Source organism: Herpailurus yagouaroundi, unplaced genomic scaffold, assembly GCF_014898765.1.
Source record: "Herpailurus yagouaroundi ecotype Mexico unplaced genomic scaffold, PumYag 186, whole genome shotgun sequence".
In the NCBI taxonomy this organism is placed as follows: Eukaryota; Metazoa; Chordata; class Mammalia; order Carnivora; family Felidae; genus Herpailurus; species Herpailurus yagouaroundi.
Genome location: NW_024412417.1, coordinates 18,345,535 through 18,365,629, shown reverse-complemented (window position 1 = coordinate 18,365,629; position 20,095 = coordinate 18,345,535). Strand labels below are relative to the sequence as shown.

The following is a 20,095-nucleotide window of genomic DNA, read 5'->3' as shown; positions in this document are numbered from 1 at the left end:
GTATTTTTTAGGTGGATGTTTCCAAACACATACTACAGCCATTAAAATTCTAGAAAGTCAAAATCATTGATGCAACAATTTGAGAACCCTCTATGGTAAACTTTTCGCAAAATATGCCTCCTTGGTAAGGAAATGAACTCATTTAAGGGTTTCTCTTTTTTTAAATCAGTATTTGGGAACGTTCTCCAAAATGATGGCTTGGATTATTTGCCTAGATATGAGGCATTCATTTGGACAGTATGCAGATTAACTGTATTGAGAGAGTACCAATCTACTAAATCAACTCTGATTATAAAGCAATAAAGAATCTTGTCAACAGCATATAGAAAAATATTAACTTTTCTCTCCTTTATAGTAGAGTAGAAACTAGGCCAACTAAAATGATCTTAAGTCTTCACTATACAAAGAAAACAGATTTCAGAGCATGCATATTTTACCACCATGAAAGGAAAATCTGTTCTGACAGCTCTGGTTTTCATTTTGATGTTAAGCTGTAGGTACTACTCTGAGCTTGCATAGCTTATCTTAAGACCTATCTCTGTTTTCAGAGTTAAAGGGCAAGAAAACATTAATAAAGGCTGCAAATAAATTTCTGTAGATTAATTGACATGGCGATAAAGAGTGTAGCAATGGTCAAGAGCAATAGCTGTACCTAACTATCTATATGGGGAAAATTGGCCTAAGAACTCACACTTGAAATTTATCAAAACAGAAACTGATTTTACATTTTATAAGGAATTAGCTAGGCTGTTTTAGAGAAAATGTCTTATCTAAAATATTTACAGTTCTTTGGTATGCTGGCTTTTCTTTTTGCTGGCTAAGCAGATGTCCAGAGATCTAAACTCTAGTGTCTCCTCATGTTAGGCACCCTCTATCATTAGAAGAAATTCTTTTGGGAATCTTACATCCTAGAAGTCCAGGAAGGGTAGCATCCACATAGGGTGTGCAGTGGATGTAGCCCTCTTGCTGAACACTGCACGCCCCTGAAAAGTGATACTTTCTATCCACTGTTTAGTTGATACTTTCTAGTCTTACCTAGTCTCACCCTTAAGTTAACTTGGACATGAAACTGGAAGAAGGGTAGGCTTTGGCCAAGATTTCTGAATTGGAACCTCTCAGGAGGCCCTGAAGGGAACTGGCTGGTTCTAATCATTGGAAGATGTATAGAAACAAAACGTGGAGTATTTGCACATTTAGTCTCATTTGGGTCTTAACCAAATTTTGGGACAATAGGAAAAGTTCCATCAGATGTTTATTACCATCACAAACATATTAATTTTTATATCTAGCAAATTACTAAATTGGCCATAGGTAATGGCAGGAAAGGAAATATTTGGTAGCCAAAGTAGCTCCTGATTTTTGTGTGTGTGTATTTAGTGCTTCTGTCACTCTCCTCATAAAATAATACATCACATCCACTTCCCACCACTGACCACAACCTATCAGAGGTATTTGTCTTCACCAAAGAATAGATTAAGATCTCAGGATTTTTCAAGCTGTAACTAAGTAGAAGAGAGCACAGTTTTACTCCATAATCCACATCTACATTCTCCCTTTTGGAGAAAGTGCTTTATGAAATTAGGCAAAAATGAGAAACCAGTGAAGAGAAAGAGGGATCAATCATCTTACAGGTTTTAGTACATGAATCTATCATCTCTGATAATGTGTTCCTACCCTTATTTGCAAAATTTTGTTACATTTGCCAATAAACTCACCTTTTTGGCACACCCTAGCTCCACTTGCACATCTGGCACTCTCAGCCAGCATCCTGATCACTTCCATCTCTGACACATGATTGAATGCCTCTCTCCATCGTACTTGAATATGTGCATAATAGTCATATCCGAAAGTCCCAAGGAAAGTAATGACTATTTTCGATATTCCCAAACATGCTACTGTTTCAACTTCCCATTTTTCCTTATCTAGGCGATTTTGGTACACCTGATGTTTTTCAAAGGCTGATTGCTAGGCTTCATTTTCTATCATGATAGATTTAATGGCAGTAGGCATTCCATGGAAGTCAACTACTAGCTTTATCTTGTACATAGCCATCCAGCATATAAAACTTAGACAAGAAGATAACTTCATGGATTTCTTATGCTTCCAAAGGCCTTGCTTACCTATACTCTGAAGTAGATGAAAATTATGAACATGATTGTAATTAGGGGCACTTCAGATCTAATTTGTTACTTTTATTTTTGCAACTATCAATTTTTTAAATAGAGAAAAATATAATTTGCTTTTCCTTAAGGAGCATAATAACAATGATAATACCCTATGACTTTTAGATTTCCACATCTTTGGTAAAAGATTATCAGTGTTTTAGTTTTCTTCCTTTCTCTCTCTCCTACTGTTCATTAGATAGTTGCAAATACTTATAACATTTGCATAAATAAGTTATAGATGTGTGTGTGTATACACACATGTAAAACACACATGTACACATATGTGTAAATCTTGGTACATTAACCCCTATATATATATATATATATATACACACACACATATACACATATATACGTACACATGTATATACACGTACACGTATATATGTATATATATATATACACATATATACATGTATACATATATACGTACACGTGTATATACATATACACGTATATATGTGTGTATATATATATATACACACACATATATATATATATATATAAATGTGACTTATTTATTTATACCCAAGATTAAAACCATCTTTCTTAAAGTTAGTCCATTATTATAGATTGGAAATAAGAAGGTTTTGGTTAAGGACCAGATAGTAAACACTTTTGGTTTGCAGAATTAGGAAAACAATTCCATTTACAAACACTGATGAAAGAAATTGAAGATGACAAACAAATGGAAAGATATTTCATGCTCATGGATTGGAAAAAATAGTATTGTTAAAATGTTCATACTACCCAAAGCAGTCTACAGATTCAGTGAAATCCTTATCAAAATACCAACAGCCTTTTCCACAGAACTAGAACAAATAATATTAAAATTTGTATGGAGCCACAAAAGACCCCAAATAGCCAAAACAATCTTAAGAAAGAAGGACAAAGCTGGAGGTATCACATTTTCAGATTTCAAGATATACTATAAAGCTGTAGTAATCAAAACAGTATGGTACTGGTACAGAAATAGACCCATAGATCAATGGAATAGAATAGAAAGCCCAGAAATAAACCCATTGCTTATATGGTCAATTAGTTTATGATAAAGTAGGCAGAAATATACTATGGGAAAAATACAGTCTCTTTAATAAATGGTGCTGGGAAAACTGGATAGCTACATGCAAAAGAATGAAACTGGGCCACTTTCTAACACCTTTCACAAAAGTAAACTGAAAATGAATTAAAGACCTAAATGTGAGACCTGAAACCAATAAAAATCTTAGTGAGAGCACAGCAGTAATTTCTTTGACATCAACCATAGCAACATTTTTCTAGATATGTCTCCTCAGGCAAGGGGAAACGCAAGCAGAAATGAACTGTTGGGACTACATCAACATAAAAAAGCTTTTACAGTGAAGGAAAACATCACAACAACAAAAAAGGCAACCTACTGAATGGGAGAAGATATTTGCAACTGATAAGCCAGATCACCTGATCTTTACAGTAACTGTTCATTTCTAGTGTTGTAGTAGGAAAACAGCTGTAGACAGTGTGCAAATACATGGGTGTGGTTTGGTTCCAGTAAAGTTTCATTTATGAAAACAATTTTGGCCTTAATTTGCTGACCCTGGCTATATAGATTGTCGCTTTATGATGATATTTTAAATCGATGCCTTTGATTCCGTATCCCTTTTGACCATAGGCCATATTCACCTGGATACTCCATCATGAACTCAGTTTTAAATGGAAGAATAAACACTTAGGAAACTAGTTCACTGATTTAGACAAAATAAGATGGTGACATGGATTAGCAGATGACCAAAGGTGTGGAGACAAGTGGGGGTGGGTATGTTCATAGTATAAACTCAGCAGGGCTTTTTGATTGACTGAATAGAGGGTGTAAAGAAGAAAGGAGACATGGAACATTCCTGCTCAGTAAATAAACAGTATTTTTTTTTCATTTTGGAGGTCTTCCTGTATAAAGTTTGACCACAAAATCAAACACGTTTACCTAATTACCTAACTGCTCAAGTTCACAGTGATGGTCTTTCTTTGGACTCCTACAGTATCTATTGTCTGTTTTTCTCCTCTTTACATTTACATTAATAATATCTTACATTATTATTTCATGCATATGCCAAGATTGTAGGATGTTGTAGGATATGTGGACTATGTTTTATATTTCTTTTGCTTCTCACCAAGTTTCTTGCATGGTTCTGTGTAACTAACGGATACACATTAAATGCTTATGCACAAATGGATCAGTGAGCCATGAATGAATCACATTCAAATTTAATGAAGAACACAGTAGGAAACTTCAGGAGCAGATTTTGTCTTTCCACAATCTCATGTTATCTTTCTTCTTAACTCTATCAATTAATAACGATGGCTAGTTTTACTGGCATTCAGGTCTTTCATTCCTTCATTAGAACTTAATTCTTATTACGTTGTCTACATTTTGCTTTTTCTAATGATGCCATTATCATTCTGTGACTGTATCTTTGATGCTCCATTGTAATATTTAATTTCATGTTTATTTTCAAGATCTGTTACTTTAAATGTACTCTTTGATCTTCTATTCATCCAGACTTTTCTTTAAATTCTGCCAAAGATCTACTCTGAATTTATGTCTTTTCCCAGTGAGATTTGTGCTCTGAAATATATGTCTGCAGACAAGATTCAATTTTATAATAGTTTCACAGGATCTGGAAAGTCCAGGCCTGTTCCCATTGCCTCACTGAACAATGTCAGAGGTAGGAATTGAAACTTGTGAGTAGATGGTAATGAGGTAATGCTTTGGGGTGTAAGAATCATAAACTAGAGGATATATCAGGAGGACAAATGATTTCTCCTTCTAATGGTTGTTTATCATCTTTATATCACAGATTCTTAATGTTTTCACTCGTATCTCTCAACATAGTTGAGATTATAATCACACTTATTATACATACATTATATATATATATATATATATATATGTTTTCCAGATTAAGTCATAAATACTCTAAAAAGGCCATTTGAGAAAGTCACAGATGAACTTTTTAGCTGGAGTTTAGTTATCAAATTATAATCAATGTGATTACTGGACTAGTGGATCAAGCATAGGATTAGAAACGAAGTCTGAGGGGCACATGGGTGGCTCAGTCGGTTGGGTGTCCAACTTCGGCTCATGTCATGATCTCACAGTTTATGAGTTCAAGCCCTGCGTTGGGCTGTGTGCTGACAGCTTGGAGCCTGGAGCCTGCTTCGGATTCTGTGTCTCCTTCTCTCTCTGTGCTTCCCCCACTCCTGCTCTGTCTCTGTCTCTGTCTCTCTCAAAAATAAATAAACTTTAAAAAATTAAAAAAAAATTAAGTCTGAAATGTAACTGCAAATATATGTGTGTAAATAGTATATATACTCACATATGTAGTATATATTATATACAGTGTATTAAAAAGCATATGCAACCAATATAGATGAAGAGAAAATGTATTTGGCTGTTTACCACCTCCCATGAATTTATGAAAATATATGTGGAAACTAAATTATAAAAAAATTATTTCTTAATTTACAGTGTATAAAGTTAAAAAACACAGGTATGGAAAGAATCCTGTTATATTAATGTCTGTTTCTATTACTACAACATATGTTGATGTGCCCTTAGATCTGTATTCAGTCCATCAAGCAGGTTTCCTCTTCCTCCCAGATTCTTGTTAAATTTAATAAGTACATATCTTTGGCCTCATTCAAATGATTGATAAATATGTTGTATAAGATGGATCTGTCAACAGAGACTAAGAGCATAACTTTGTCAAAGTGACATTAATTCACTAGCTATTACCCTTTTTAAAATATTTGCATTATCATGAATAATTGTGCCATTCTGTATAAGGCATTTTTAATAATTCCTATATGTGAGGGGAAGTAGATTAAGCTTACACATTATGATTAATACCAACCCAGTGTCATGGATATCTGTAGTTTTATTTTTGAATTCTGTACCTTTTCCCTTCTTCTTCTGATAGCCATACCTTGAAGAAATACATCCCTTTCCTGAATCCTGTAATTCTACTGATTTCTGCCAAGTAGTACTTAGTTTCTCTCCTCTTCCTGCTTGAGTATTAATCATAGGAGCTGATTGGAGGCCTCCACCAAGATTTTTATTTTTTTTAATTTTTATTTTTTAATATATTGAATTTATTGTCAAATTGGTTTCCATACAACACCCAGTGCTCATCCCAAAAGATGCCCTCTTAAATGCCCATCACCTACCCTTCCCTCCCTCCCACTCCCCCATTAACCCTCAGTTTGTTCTCAGTTTTTAAGAGTCTCTTATGCTTTGGCTCTCTCCCTCTCTAATCTCATTTTTTTTTTCCTTCCCCTGCCCCATGGGTTTCTGTTAAGCTTCTCAGGATCCACATAAGAGTGAAAACATATGGTATCTGTCTTTCTCTGTATGGCTTATTTCACTTAGCATCACACTCTCCAGTCCCATCCACGTTGCTACAAAGGGCCATATTGCATTCTTTCTCATTGCCACGTAGTACTCCATTGTGTATATAAACCACAATTTCTTTATCCATTCCTCAGTTGATGGACATTTAGACTTTTTCCACAATTTGGCTATTGTTGAGAGTGCTGCTATGAACATTGGGGTACAAGTGCCCCTATGCACCAGTACTCCTGTATCCCTTGGGTAAATTCCTAGCAGTGCTATTGCTGGGTCATAGGGTAGGTCTATTTTTAATTTTTTGAGGAACCTCCACACTGCTTTCCAGAGCGGCTGCACCAATTTGCATTCCCACCAACAGTGCAAGAGGGTTCCCGTTTCTCCACATCCTCTCCAGCATCTATAGTCTCCTGATTTGTTCATTTTGGCCACTCTGACTGGCGTGAGGTGATATCTGAGTGTGGTTTTGATTTGTATTTCCCTGATAAGGAGCGACGTTGAACATCTTTTCATGTGCCTGTTGGCCATCTGGATGTCTTCTTTAGAGAAGTGTCTATTCATGTTTTCTGCCCATTTCTTCACTGGGTTATTTGTTTTTCAGGTGTGGAGTTTGGTGAGCTCTTTATAGATTTTAGATACTAGCCCTTTGTCTGATATGTCATTTGCAAATATCTTTTCCCATTCCGTTGGTTGCCTTTTAGTTTTGTTGGTTGTTTCCTTTGCTGTGCAGAAGCTTTTTATCTTCATAAGGTCCCCGTAATTCATTTTTGCTTTTAATTCCCTTGCCTTTGGGGATGTGTCGAGTAAGAGGTTGTTATGGCTGAGGTCAGAGAGGTCTTTTCCTGCTTTCTCTCTAGGGTTTGGATGGCTTCCTGTCTCACATTCAGGTCCTTTATCCATTTTGAGTTTATTTTTGTGAATGGTGTGAGAAAGTGGTCTAGTTTCATTCTTCTGCATGTTGCTGTCCAGTTCTCCCAGCACCATTTGTTAAAGAGACTGTCTTTTTTCCATTGGATGTTCTTTCCTGCTTTGTCAAAGATTAGTTGGCCATACGTTTGTGGGTCTAGTTCTGGGGTTTCTATTCTATTTCATTGGTCTCTCTGTTTTTGTGCCAATACCATGCTGTCTTGATGATGACAGCTTTGTAGTAGAGGCTAAAGTCTGGGATTGTGATGCCTCCTGCTTTGGTCTTCTTCTTCAAAAGTAGTTTGGCTATTCAGGGCCTTTTGTGGTTCCATATGAATTTTAGGATTGCTTGTTCTAGCTTTGAGAAGAATGCTGGTGCAATTTTGATTGGGATTGCATTGAATGTGTAGATAGCTTTGGGTAGTATTGACATTTGACAATATTTATTCTTCCAATCCATGAGCAGGGAATGTCTTTCCATTTCTTTATATCTTCTTCAACTACCTTCATAAGCTTTCTATAGTTTTCAGCATACAGATCTTGTACATCTTTGGTTAGATTTATTCGTAGGTATTTTATGCTTCTTGGTGCAATTGTGAATGGGATCAGTTTCTTTATTTGTCTTTCTGTTGCTTCATTGTTAGCGTATAAGAATGCAACTGATTTCTGTACATTGATTTTGTATCCTGCAACTTTGCTGAATTCATGTATCAGTTCTAGCAGACTTTTGGTGGAGTCTGTCGGGTTTTCCATGTATATTATCATGTCATCTGCAAAAAGTGAAAGCTTGACTTCATCTTTGCCAATTTTGATGCCTTTGATTTCGTTTTGTTGTCTGACTGCTGATGCTAGAACTTCCAACACTATGTTAAACAACAGCGGTGAGAGTGGACATCCCTGTTATGTTCCTGATCTCAGGGGGAAAGCTCTCAGATTTCCCCATTGAGAATGATATTAGCTGTGGGCTTTTCATAAATGGCTTTTATGATGTTTAAGTATGTTCCTTCTATCCCGACTTTCTCGAGGGTTTTTATTAAGAAAGTTTGCTGAATTTTGTCAAATGCTTTTTCTGCATCGATTGACAGGATCGTATGATTCTTATCTCTTCTTTTATTAATGTGATTGATGTATCACGTTGATTGATTTGCAAATATTGAACCAGCCCTGCATCCCAGGAGTGAATCCCACTTGATCATGGTGAATAATTCTTTTTATATGCTGTTGAATTTGATTTGCTAGTATCTTATTGAGAATTTTTGCATCCATATTCATCAGGGATATTGACCTGTAGTTCTCTTTTTTTACTAAGTCTCTGGTTTAGGAATCTAAGTAATACTGGCTTCATAGAATGAGTCTGGAAGTTTTCCTTCCCTTTCTATTTTTTTTGGAATAGCTTGAGAAGGATAGGTATTATCTCTGCTTTAAATGTCTGGTAGAATTCCCCAGGGAAGCCATCTGGTTCTGGACTCTTATTTGTTGGGAGATTTTTGATAACTGATTCAATTTCTTCGCTGGTTATGGGTCTGTTCAACCTTCTATTTCCTCCTGTTTGAGTTTTGGAAGCGTGTGGGTGTTTAGGAATTTGTCCATTTCTTCCAGATTGTCCAGTTTGTTGGCATATAATTTTTCATAGTATTCCCTGATAATTGCTTGTATTTCTGAGGGATTGGTTGTAATCATTCCATTTTCATTCATGATTTTATCTATTTGGGTCCTCTCCCTTTTCTTTTTGAGAAGCCTGGCTAGAGGTTTATCAATTTTGTTTATTTATTTAAAAAAACCAACTCTTGGTTTCATTGATCTGCTCTACAGGTTTTTTTTTTTTTTGGATTCTACATTGTTTATTTCTGCTCTGATCTTTATTATTTCTCTTCTTCTGCTGGGTTTAAGGTGTCTTTGCTGCTCTGCTTCTGTTTCCTTTAGGTATGCTGTTAGATTTTGTCCTTGGGATTTTTCTTGTTTCTTGAGATAGGCCTGGATTGCAATGTATTTTCCTCTCAGGACTGCCTTTGCTGCATCCCATAGCGTTTGGATTGTTGCATTTTCATTTTCATTTGTTTCCATATATTTTTAATTTCTTCTCTAATTGCCTGGTTGACCCATTCATTCTTTAGTGGGGTGTTCTTTAACCTCCATGCTTTTGGAGGTTTTCCAGACTTTTTCCTGTGGTTGATACCAAGCTTCATCGCATTGTGGTCCAAAAGTATGCATGGTATGATCTCAATTCTTGAATACTTATGAAGGGCTGTTTTGTGACCCAGTATGTGATCTATCTTGGAGAATGCTCCATGTGCACTTGAGAAGAAAGTATATTCTGTTGCTTTGGGATGCAGAGTTCTAAATATATCTGTCAAGTCCATCTGATCCAATGTATCATTAAGGGCCCTTGTTTCTTTATTGATCATGTGTCTAGATGATCTATCCATTATTGTAAGTGGGGTATTAAAGTCCCCTGCAATTACCACATTCTTGTCAATAAGGTTGCTTATGTTTGTGAGTAATTGTTTTATATATTTGGGCGCTCCGGTATTCGGCTCATAAACATTTATAATTGTTAGTTCTTCTTGATGGATAGACCCTGTAATTATTATATAATGCCCTTCTTTATCTCTTGTTACAGCCTTTAATTTAAAGTTTAGTTTGTCTGATATAAGTATGGCTACTCCAGCTCTCTTTTGACTTCCAGTAGCATGATAAATAGTTCTCCATCCCATCACTTTCAATCTGAAAGTGTCCTCAGGTTTAAAATGAGTCTCTTGTAGACAGCAAATAGATGGGTCTTGTTTTTTTTTATCCATTCTGATACTCTGTGTCTTTTGGTTGGTGCGTTTAGTTCATTTACATTCAGTGTTATTTTAGAAAGATATGGGTTTAGAGTCATTGTGATGTCCATAGGTTTCATGCTTGTAGCGATGTCTCTGGTACTTTGTCTCACAGGATCCCCCTTAGGATCTCTTGTAGGGCTGGGTTAGTGGTAATGAATTCCTTCAATTTTTGTTTGGGAAGACCTTTATCTCTCCTTCTGTTCTACATGACAGATTTGCTGGATAGAGGATTCCTGGCTGCATATTTTTTCTGTTCACCACATTGAAGATTTCCTGCCATTCCTTTCTGGGCTGCCAAGTTTCAGTAGAGAGATCCGTCACGAGTCTTATCGGTCTCCCTTTATATGTTAGAGCACATTTATCCCTAGCTGCTTTCATAATTTTCTCTTTATCCTTGTATTTTGCCAGTCTCACTATGAGATGTCGTGCAGAAGATCGATTCAAGTTACGTTTGAAGGGAGTTCTCTGTGCCTCTTGGATTTCAATGCCTTTTTCCTTCCCCAGATCAGGGAAGTTCCCAGCTATTATTTCTTCAAGTATACCTTCAGCACCTTTCCCTCTCTCTTCCTCCTCTGGAATACCAATCATGCATAGATTTCTCTCTAGTGCATCACTTAGTTCTCTAATTTTCCCCTCATACTCCTGGATTTTTTAATCTCTCTTTTTCTCAGCTTCTTCTTTTTCCATAATTTTATCTTCTAGTTCACCTATTCTTTCCTCTGCCTCTTCAATCTGAGCTGTGGTCGTCTCCATTCTATTTTGTAGCTCATTAATAGCATGTTTTAGCTCCTCCTGACTGTTCCTTAGTCCCTTGATCTCTGTAGCAATAGATTCTCTGCTGTCCTTTATACTGTTTTCAAGCCCAACAATTAATTTTATGACTATTATTCTAAATTCACTTTCTGTTATATTGTTTAAATCATTTTTGATCAGTTTGTTAGCTGTCGTTATTTCCTGGAGGTTTTTTTGAGGGGAATTCTTCCGTTTGGTCATTTTGGATAGTCCCTGGAGTGGTGCGGGACTGTGGGGCACTTCCCCTGTGCTGTCTTGAATAACTTGTGTTGGTGGATGGGGCAGCCGTCAGACCTGATGTCTGCCCCCAGCCCACCGCTTCCACCAAGATTTTTAAAGAGAATCTGAAAGAGCCCTTCTCTTTTCTGGGGTTACATGTATGCATATAAAGCCTGAAAATCTTCTAAAACGTTTAAAAAGGTTAGTTTGAGAGACATAAGCTAGAACAGAGAGAGGGTCAATTTAGAGATCAGTGAAAGTTCAGATAGTATCTCAAGTCCTGTTTCCAGTTTTCTTAGCTTTCCTATTATTTGCCTCCACCACTCAGTAGATTCCCTCTTGACCTAACCTAGCTTAAGGTAGGTGTCTGTCACTTTAAAAGAATACTGACTAGAATTTTCAAGAACTTCTTTTTTGTAAATTTTTAAAAATGTTTTATTTTTGAGACAGAGAGAGACAGAGCATGAGCGGGGAGGACCAGAGAGAAAGGGAGACACAGAATCCCTAGCAGGCTCCAGGCCCTGAGCTGTGAGCACAGAGCCTGACGCAAGGCCTGAACCCTCGAACGGTGAGATCATGACCTGAGCCAAAGTCGGATGCCCAACCAACTGAGCCACCCAGGCGCCCCATCAAGAACTTCTAATAGACATCTGCATCTGAAGAAATACTTGTTGCTTACACATTTTCAGAGCTAAACTTGAAAATCAGTATATATAGCTGTGTAAATGGTAGCACACTTTGCAGGTCTTTCTGGTTCCCAAATAACTGCTTGTCTGCCTTTAGTGAAACTTAAGTTCTCAGTGTCTGTAGCAGTCAAGATTGTATTAGAGAAGTAGAAGAACTAGGAGGGGGTATATGCGCATGTGGGGTGTGTGTGTGTGTGTGTGTGTGTGTGTGTGTGTGTGTGTATGTGTGTGTATGTTAACCATTTTGCTTTGTGGGTTTGACCTCACATAATTGTGGCAGCTAGTTAAACAGCTTCTGTACAGCTTTTATTTTCACATATGATGATGTATCTTGGAGTCCTAAGGAAGGAAAGGTGGGTATAAAGTATAGGAGAGCAAGAACAAGATGGAAACACAAACACACAGTGGGGGAGAACAAGAAAAAGCCCATGAGTTTGGACTGAAACCCAGTTTTTATTGCCTCTGACTTGGATGGTGTGGGTCTCCTATAAAAACCAGGGCTCTTTAGCATAGAGCTGAACACAGAGTCCTGTCCCAGGAGTTGGAAATGCTGAAGGACAATACAGAGGAGGGTGGGAGAGTTGCAGACCTCATCCCTCACAAATGTCCGTGAGATAGATGAGCCAGAAGATAATCAACAAAACGAATTCTGCTTTACTTCCAACCTTCTTCAGACCCTCCCACAAGAACCTCTTTTGTGAACCCTCTAAAGAAACATATAGATATAGGAAGTCTGAGGTATGTAGATAAGCTCAGCTAGTTAACCCATTACAAAATCGCCACAGCATCTAAATCATTGAAATACTTGAACATATCCTGAAGAAGCAAAAAATGTGTGTGTGTGTGTGTGTGTGTGTGTGTGTGTGTGTGTGTGTGTAAGTGGTGGTATAAGTATAGGATAGGGAGAAAAAGGAATAAGTATTAATAAAAAAAAGGCATCTTAATGAAGCAGAGGGCCAAATTATCACTATATTTCATATTGGAATATCATGTTGCAGAGTGATTCCTTTTAGTGTGCCTAAATTCTGTGAGACGATGAAATTTTTTCTTCAGTTTTTGGAAGAGAGAGTAGGTAACATCAAAATTTCATGAAGAAGTGTATTTTGCCTTCTAGTAATTGTTGGATTTTCTCATGCTATTTTCTTCTGAATAATATAAATAGAATTTTATGGTTATGGTGTTTTGTTTAATTCAGGGATGGGTAGTCTTGGCTACAGTCTGAGTATTTTTTTACATCTTAAAACTATTTTAGTTTGTTCTAGGTTTGATAAAACATGTGGCCTGAAGGACTTTTCCTTTAACTTATAAGCCATATGCTTTGGGAAGGAAACTCAATCCATATATTATGGATTCGTTTATACTGAAGTCATTAACGTGTAGTGTAAGAGGACTCTCTCCCTGTCTTTAAAATAAGCTTCCTTCTCTTAAAACAGAAAGCTTTGCTTTTCCAAGAGTAAATGATCTTGGAGACCAATGGTCTAAATCCTGTTTGAAAGTTAAACTGCATGAAATTAGGGTAGGTTCTTTGCCTATTTGTATTTTTATATCAGCGCTGTCAATCTATTTGCTTATATTTTCATCTCAATTTTATTAATATCTCATTTTGTGGTGGAGTGTCTCCATCTAAAAAGGATTATCATTACATTATTGTCCCATCAGAATCCTTTTGTTAGATGTGCTAGTTAGATAAATCATCATCAAAATTCTTTAATTGTTATTTGCTTCATAATTCTAAAATACCTCATCATTGCAATAATTGTATCTTAAATCTACTTAAAATTTTAAATTATGCTTTAAAACTATTCAATCTATTGATTAAATTAATTATAGTGTCTAAATACTACTATGTATTTCTAAAGTTTATATAGAGTTTTCTCATTGATAATTTTTTGATAAACTTTTCTCACACCATTTTTGCTGTAATTTCAGTGAAATGAAAAAGGATAAAGTACTATTCCTCCTGGAAGTTTTTCCTATTCAAATCCTGAATTTAAGATTATATTATTATTCTTATGTGCAATTTTCTTGAGGCAAAACCAAAACCAAGGACAAAAATCCCAAACTAGAAATATTACCACAAAACAACATATTTAATATATGTTAATGCATTTTTATTTATTCTTCTTAGACACACACGTGTAGTTGTATGTATGTGCATATATGCATATGTGCACATACATATGGGTACACACATATATATGCGTATTTATATGTATATACCGTATTAGTATGGAGGCAGACATACATATTCTTAGTTTTTATACATTTATTAGAAAATGTGTTTATACATATAACATATAGATACATATATACATATGATATATGAATATATAAATGTATAAAATTACACACATACACTATTTTTAAAATTGTGCACACTCAGTTAAGCAATTCAGAAAACAAAGAAAGGATATTAAATTCATCTTTCAACTGTCACATGTTTGAAGCAGCACCTTTAGCTTCTAGTATTTTCAACCATACAAATGGGTGTATTAATGGATCTGTTCTAATTAAACTATGTCCGGTACCAAGGCATGAAAAATACTATAGATTTATAATGAATGTTATTATTGAGCAGAATGGGTCCCCCATCCTATGTTATTTTTTCAGCATTCCCCACCTATTTTTAGAAATAATTACAATTATTTTTAATATACATTTTAACATAAGCTTGTCAGATTTAGAAAAAATACACTTTGAGATTTTATTAGTATTAAATTTATAGATTAATTCAGAAAAACATATTCTGATTATAATATTGAATATTTTCTCAATATTTAAGAAAGGTTTTTAGGGGCACCTGGATGGCTCAGTTGGTTAAGCATCCAACTTCGACTCAGGTCATAATCTCATGGTTCATGAGTTCAAGTCCCGCATTGAACTCTGTGCTGTCAGCACAGAGCCTGGAGCCTGCTTCAGATTCTGTGTGTCCCTCTCTCTCTGCCCCTCCCCTGTTTGTGCTTTGTTTCCCCCCCCCCCCCCCGCAAATAAATAAACATTGAGATTTTTAAAAAATATATATCCGCTGTGTAGTTCCTGTTTATTCCTAGTTACATTCTTGTTTCTATCTTTATATATATTTTTCTTCTTCCATTTGTTTTCTAACTTTTTGGAAAAATATATAGTAGTTTTCATTTATCTGCTTATAATGAATATCTTATGTGTACAGTTATGATAGAAAAGATTAAATGAAACAAAATTTTGACTTTGGTTATTTTCATATATATATATCTTCATTACCCCAGGTTTTAAAATATACACACATTGCAAACATTCTGATGTTAAATATTATGTAGACACTTACCAATTGAATAAATGGCATCTTTTTTTGATTGCTGTTTAGAGAATGTAGACTTACAAGGTTCCCTCAAGCAGGTAGAGTGGATTACAATACTAGATTCTTATTCTAACTTAAGGAGATGTTTCATTTATTATAAATGCCATAAGGACAAGACAGTTGGAAAACCATACTTTAAATCACCTTAAAATGGATTTCTCCAAGAAATACAGAACCCCCTTTCCCCCACTCAACATCTTTACTGTTTGGTCTAGCTTAGAAGATTCACATCATCAAGAATTATAACATGTCAAGATATCTAAAATTAATGAGTTCAAATGTATGAACAAGAAAGTACAATTAACATGTAGAATTCTATTTACATTGTTACTGTGAGCCCTATTCTTTAAAAACTATGATTTATTTATTTGAACTTCACTAATTGGCTTTTTTCACTGAGTAGAAATTTTTCTTCCTTTTCAACTCATGACATATTTTTATTTCAAAAACGATATTTAAGATTTTCATATACTTCATAGTGAAACCAAAATTTAATTATATTTTTTGTATACTAACATTTGTATTACAGAAAAATAATTTTGTATAAATTTCCTCAAAGTGTGGGTATCATTAATTTGTTAGTTATCCTTTCGTATCATTATAATTTATTACTGTTTGTAAATATGTACCAGAATGAAAAAGTAGGAAAGTATATAAATATATCAGAACCACAAAAATGGCTAGCTAAAAATAAATGGTAAAAGTAGGTCAAGGCTTAAGAGGGAAAAGAAGTAATAAAATATTATTAAATAGACATAGAGCTTTCACTTTCTTATAATTAAGGGTATAAGAGTAATATTATGACTGTTGATTTTACATTTATATTTGTCTCTTTAGAAATGTTTTGGGACAAAGTGGAAAGAAAAAGCTCTGGTGCTATTTTGATACATTAAAGAAGGTACATACAAATTTAACACAGTAGATAGAGAAATCAGATAATTTTTAGTTCTTTGTCATTCCTTTGTATTTAATTTTCTTTCATTAACAATTGCTTTTTATATTTATTTATTTATTTATTTATTTATTTAAAAATTTTTTTTTTCAACGTTTTTATTTATTTTTGGGACAGAGAGAGACAGAGCATGAATGGGGGAGGGGCAGAGAGAGAGGGAGACACAGAATCGGAAACAGGCTCCAGGCTCTGAGCCATCAGCCCAGAGCCTGACGCGGGGCTCGAACTCATGGACCGCGAGATCGTGACCTGGCTGAAGTCGGACGCTTAACCGACTGCGCCACCCAGGCGCCCCAGGGACTATGTGTTTAAATGGGAAGCTGCTTTAAACAGCTTTAAGAACCAGAAAGAACAGAAAGAAGTGATAACAATTTGAATAAAGGTAGTCTGAGTGGTAGACTATTAAGAGAATGGAAGAAATAATGGAGAATGGAAGTCTTTCTTATATACCTGAATTAAATGTTTAAAAGCTATATTGAAGCTGCTACATTATGTAATACATGGCAGGCACATTTACAGATTAATGCTGAGCTAAAATACTTTGCCAATCACTAAATAGTGTGTGCATCTTGATATTCTGGTCCTGTAACAAAGATATTGCAAAACGCTTTTGAAATTTATTTGGATGGAGACAAAATATGAAGACAAGAAGAGTTAGCAGATATAAATTTATAGTAACAAAATTATTTTTATGATTTTTATGATTAAATATAAAGCTAAAAACCATGCTACAGGGGCGCCTGGGTGGCACTGTCGGTTAAGCGACCGACTTCGGCCAGGTCACCATCTCGCGGTCCGTGAGTTCGAGCCCCGCGTCAGGCCCTGGGCTGATGGCTCGGAGCCTGGAGCCTGTTTCCGATTCTGTGTCCCCCTCTCTCTCTGCCCCTCCCCCGTTCATGCTCTGTCTCTCTCTGTCCCAAAAATAAATAAATGTTGAAAAAATAAATTAAAAAACAAAACAAAACAAAAAACAAACCATGCTACAAAGATCGAGTATCAATCTGAGTATCATGATTTTCATGTGCTGTCTAAATGCAGTTATATGGAATTATAGAAGCTTGAAATAACATAATAAAACTCTTTCATTTTACAGATTAGATTCAGGAACTATCCGCAGCATTGTATTTATGTCTGTGAGATAAAGTGAAATATGGGAAGTGAAAAGATAAGGAAAGAACTAGGCAGACATTTTGTGATAGGGAGTTTTGTTTGCTTAAAGGATCTTTCTCTTTGCCGTATGGCAGGCACTTCAGATGGCACACAGGAAACTCAGGCTACAAGAGTGAGACACTGTGCTGTGCTTTCAGAATCTCAGGAGAAAATCATGTTCAGAGAAGATTTTACTTATTTCTCTGAATGTTTATTATAAATTTAGCATTCGTTTATCTGATTCATAGGTGGAATCAAGGATCTTATCCAGTTGGATCCACTTAGTTTATATTATCTATCTTTAAAAATATCTGAGAATATTTACAAATTTTATACTTTATTAAAGAAGAAAAGGCTTGAGAGTGACAAACCACATTACAGAATGAAAGCTATATAGATACATGAATGGATTAATATTTATAACAGTTTTGTAACAGGGAGGATCAGAGAGACAGCTAAGCATAGACTGTCTCTTGCCTCTTCTACACCTAATCCTGGGAATGTAAAAAGAGAATTTAAGTAGATGGTTGAATTTTGAGTAGTGTAGTAATGGAAATAAAACCTAGGTCCAGGGGCGGGGGCACATGGGTGGCTCTTGTGATTTTGGCACAGGTCATGATCCCAGGGGATCAAGCCCCATGTCAGACTCTGTGCTGAGTGTGGAGTCTGCTTAGGATTCTCTTTCTTCCTCTGCCCCTCTCCCTCACTTGTGCTTTCTTTCTCTAAAATAAGATATAAGATAAGATAAGATAAGATAAGATAAGATAAGATAAGATAAATAAGTAAAAGATAGGTCCAAAAGTGTAAACCAGCACCATAATAGATGGAACTAATGGAAATGATAGAGCAGTGTAAGGTCTTACTCTTTCATAAATTGTCCTAGATATTACCATACATTTATTCTGTCATAAAATTTTAGAATCAGTTAGTAAGTCTCCTCCAAAAATTCTTCTTGGATTTCAGTTGAAATTGCATTTATAAGTAATATAGATTTATTTGGAGAGAACTGACAACTCTGTAATAATAGGGTGAACTTTGCATGAGCATGGTATATCCTTCCATTTAAAAAGGCATCCTTTTTGTCCGTTAATAGAATTGGCTATTTATGAGAGTCTATTTTTTTGCTGTTATAAACTTCATCTGTATTTTCTATTAACATTTTCGACTTATTGTGAAGTAGAGAAATATTAGTGATATATATATCATATATATATGGCTGTTAATATATATGTTATATATATCTTATATTTCCAATATTGGTGATATATATAGCATATTGATGTACAAATATATATATGTATGGCTGGTAATATATATGTTATATATATATGTTATATATATCTTATAATTCCAATATATTTCCAATAGTTTGTTTATTGATTCTTTAGGATCTTCTATGTAAATTATAGCATATGCAAATATCAATATTATCCTTTCCTGATGTTTTTTTCTTGTTTGATTACTTTGCCATGACTCCTAGGGTTATATTGCTCAGTCATGGGTATAATAATCATCCTTGACTTACTTCCAGAGTTAAAAAGAGTGCTTCTGAAATTTCCCTATTAAATACAATGTTTGCTATAAAATTGGCAACTTTATTTTATTATTTTAAGGAAATTGCCTTTTAGATATTTTTCTAGAGTATTAACATAATTGAATATTCAATTTTCCTTTTTTTCTCCTTGAATCTGTTACTTTTTTCTTATAGTTCATGAATAAAGTGAATGACCTCATTGCAAATATGCTGCTATTGAAGAACTCTGGCATTTCTGGTTTAAATTCTACCTGAGCACATTATAGAAGGATTCAATTACCTGATATAGTATTTATTTAGAAAATTTGCATTTATGTGAATAAATGTTATTGGAATATGATTTCCTTTTCTATTGCCTTCAACTGATTTCATTATGAGATTAAAATATTCTAATAACATAAGCCTGGAAACCTTCCCTCTTTATTGTTATTTTTTTGAAATATCTTGTATGATATAAAAATTATTCCTTTAGAATTTGGAGGAATTCACCTATAAAACCATTTCAAGTTGAAGGTGCTTGAAGTGGGGAAAAAGGACAGATTTTTGTTTTCTGTTTTGAATTCTTTATTATTGGTCTACTCAGGTTTTCTATTTTTTATTGTGCTAGTATTTTCCAAAAATGTATTTATTTAACCTATATTTTAAAATTGTCATAAAGATCATATATTTTGTGATGTTTAATTACATCATAAAATTGCATTACATTGCTTCCAAGGCTTTCTTTTGGTTTATATTGATCTGGTATATATTTTTCATTATTGCATTCAACAAATACTGAATTTCTGCTGTGAGGCACTGTTTAGGCCCTAGATTTAGTGACAGATTTAGGCCCTAGATTAAGTGATAATCTTGCTTGTCAGAAGCTTCTACATTATTAGGAAAGACATATAAGAGATTAAGAAAAAACCACAAGTAAAAGTCTATTGTATGTCCAATGATAAGGATGCTCAATTGGAGGAGAAACAGGATTGTGTGGAGTAAGTTGAAATTTTAGATAGTGTCGGGAAGGCCTCTGTTTGACTTGAGTACCCAGAATCCCCTGCTGGATGCTGGGCAGCTGCTGTCCACTCCCTCCACTCAGACCTTTATGCATAATGGGAGGAATGACATATAGGTACCAAAAACATAGAAAGCAAAGGTTATTACTCATGT

The 20,095-nt window shown here is 35.0% G+C and overlaps 1 protein-coding gene across 2 annotated transcripts in view; it reads left to right on the top strand.

Annotated features, from left to right (window-relative positions):
* Window positions 1-19,283, top strand: part of LOC121042851 (uncharacterized) — a 51,690-nt gene extending 32,407 nt beyond the window's left edge. For both annotated transcript variants that reach the window (XR_005796488.1, XM_040494255.1), the window contains exon 3: window positions 19,118-19,283. The gene's annotated coding sequence lies outside the window, so the exon portion shown is untranslated. The remainder of the gene's footprint in view (window positions 1-19,117) is intronic.
* Window positions 19,284-20,095: the final 812 nt, after the last annotated feature.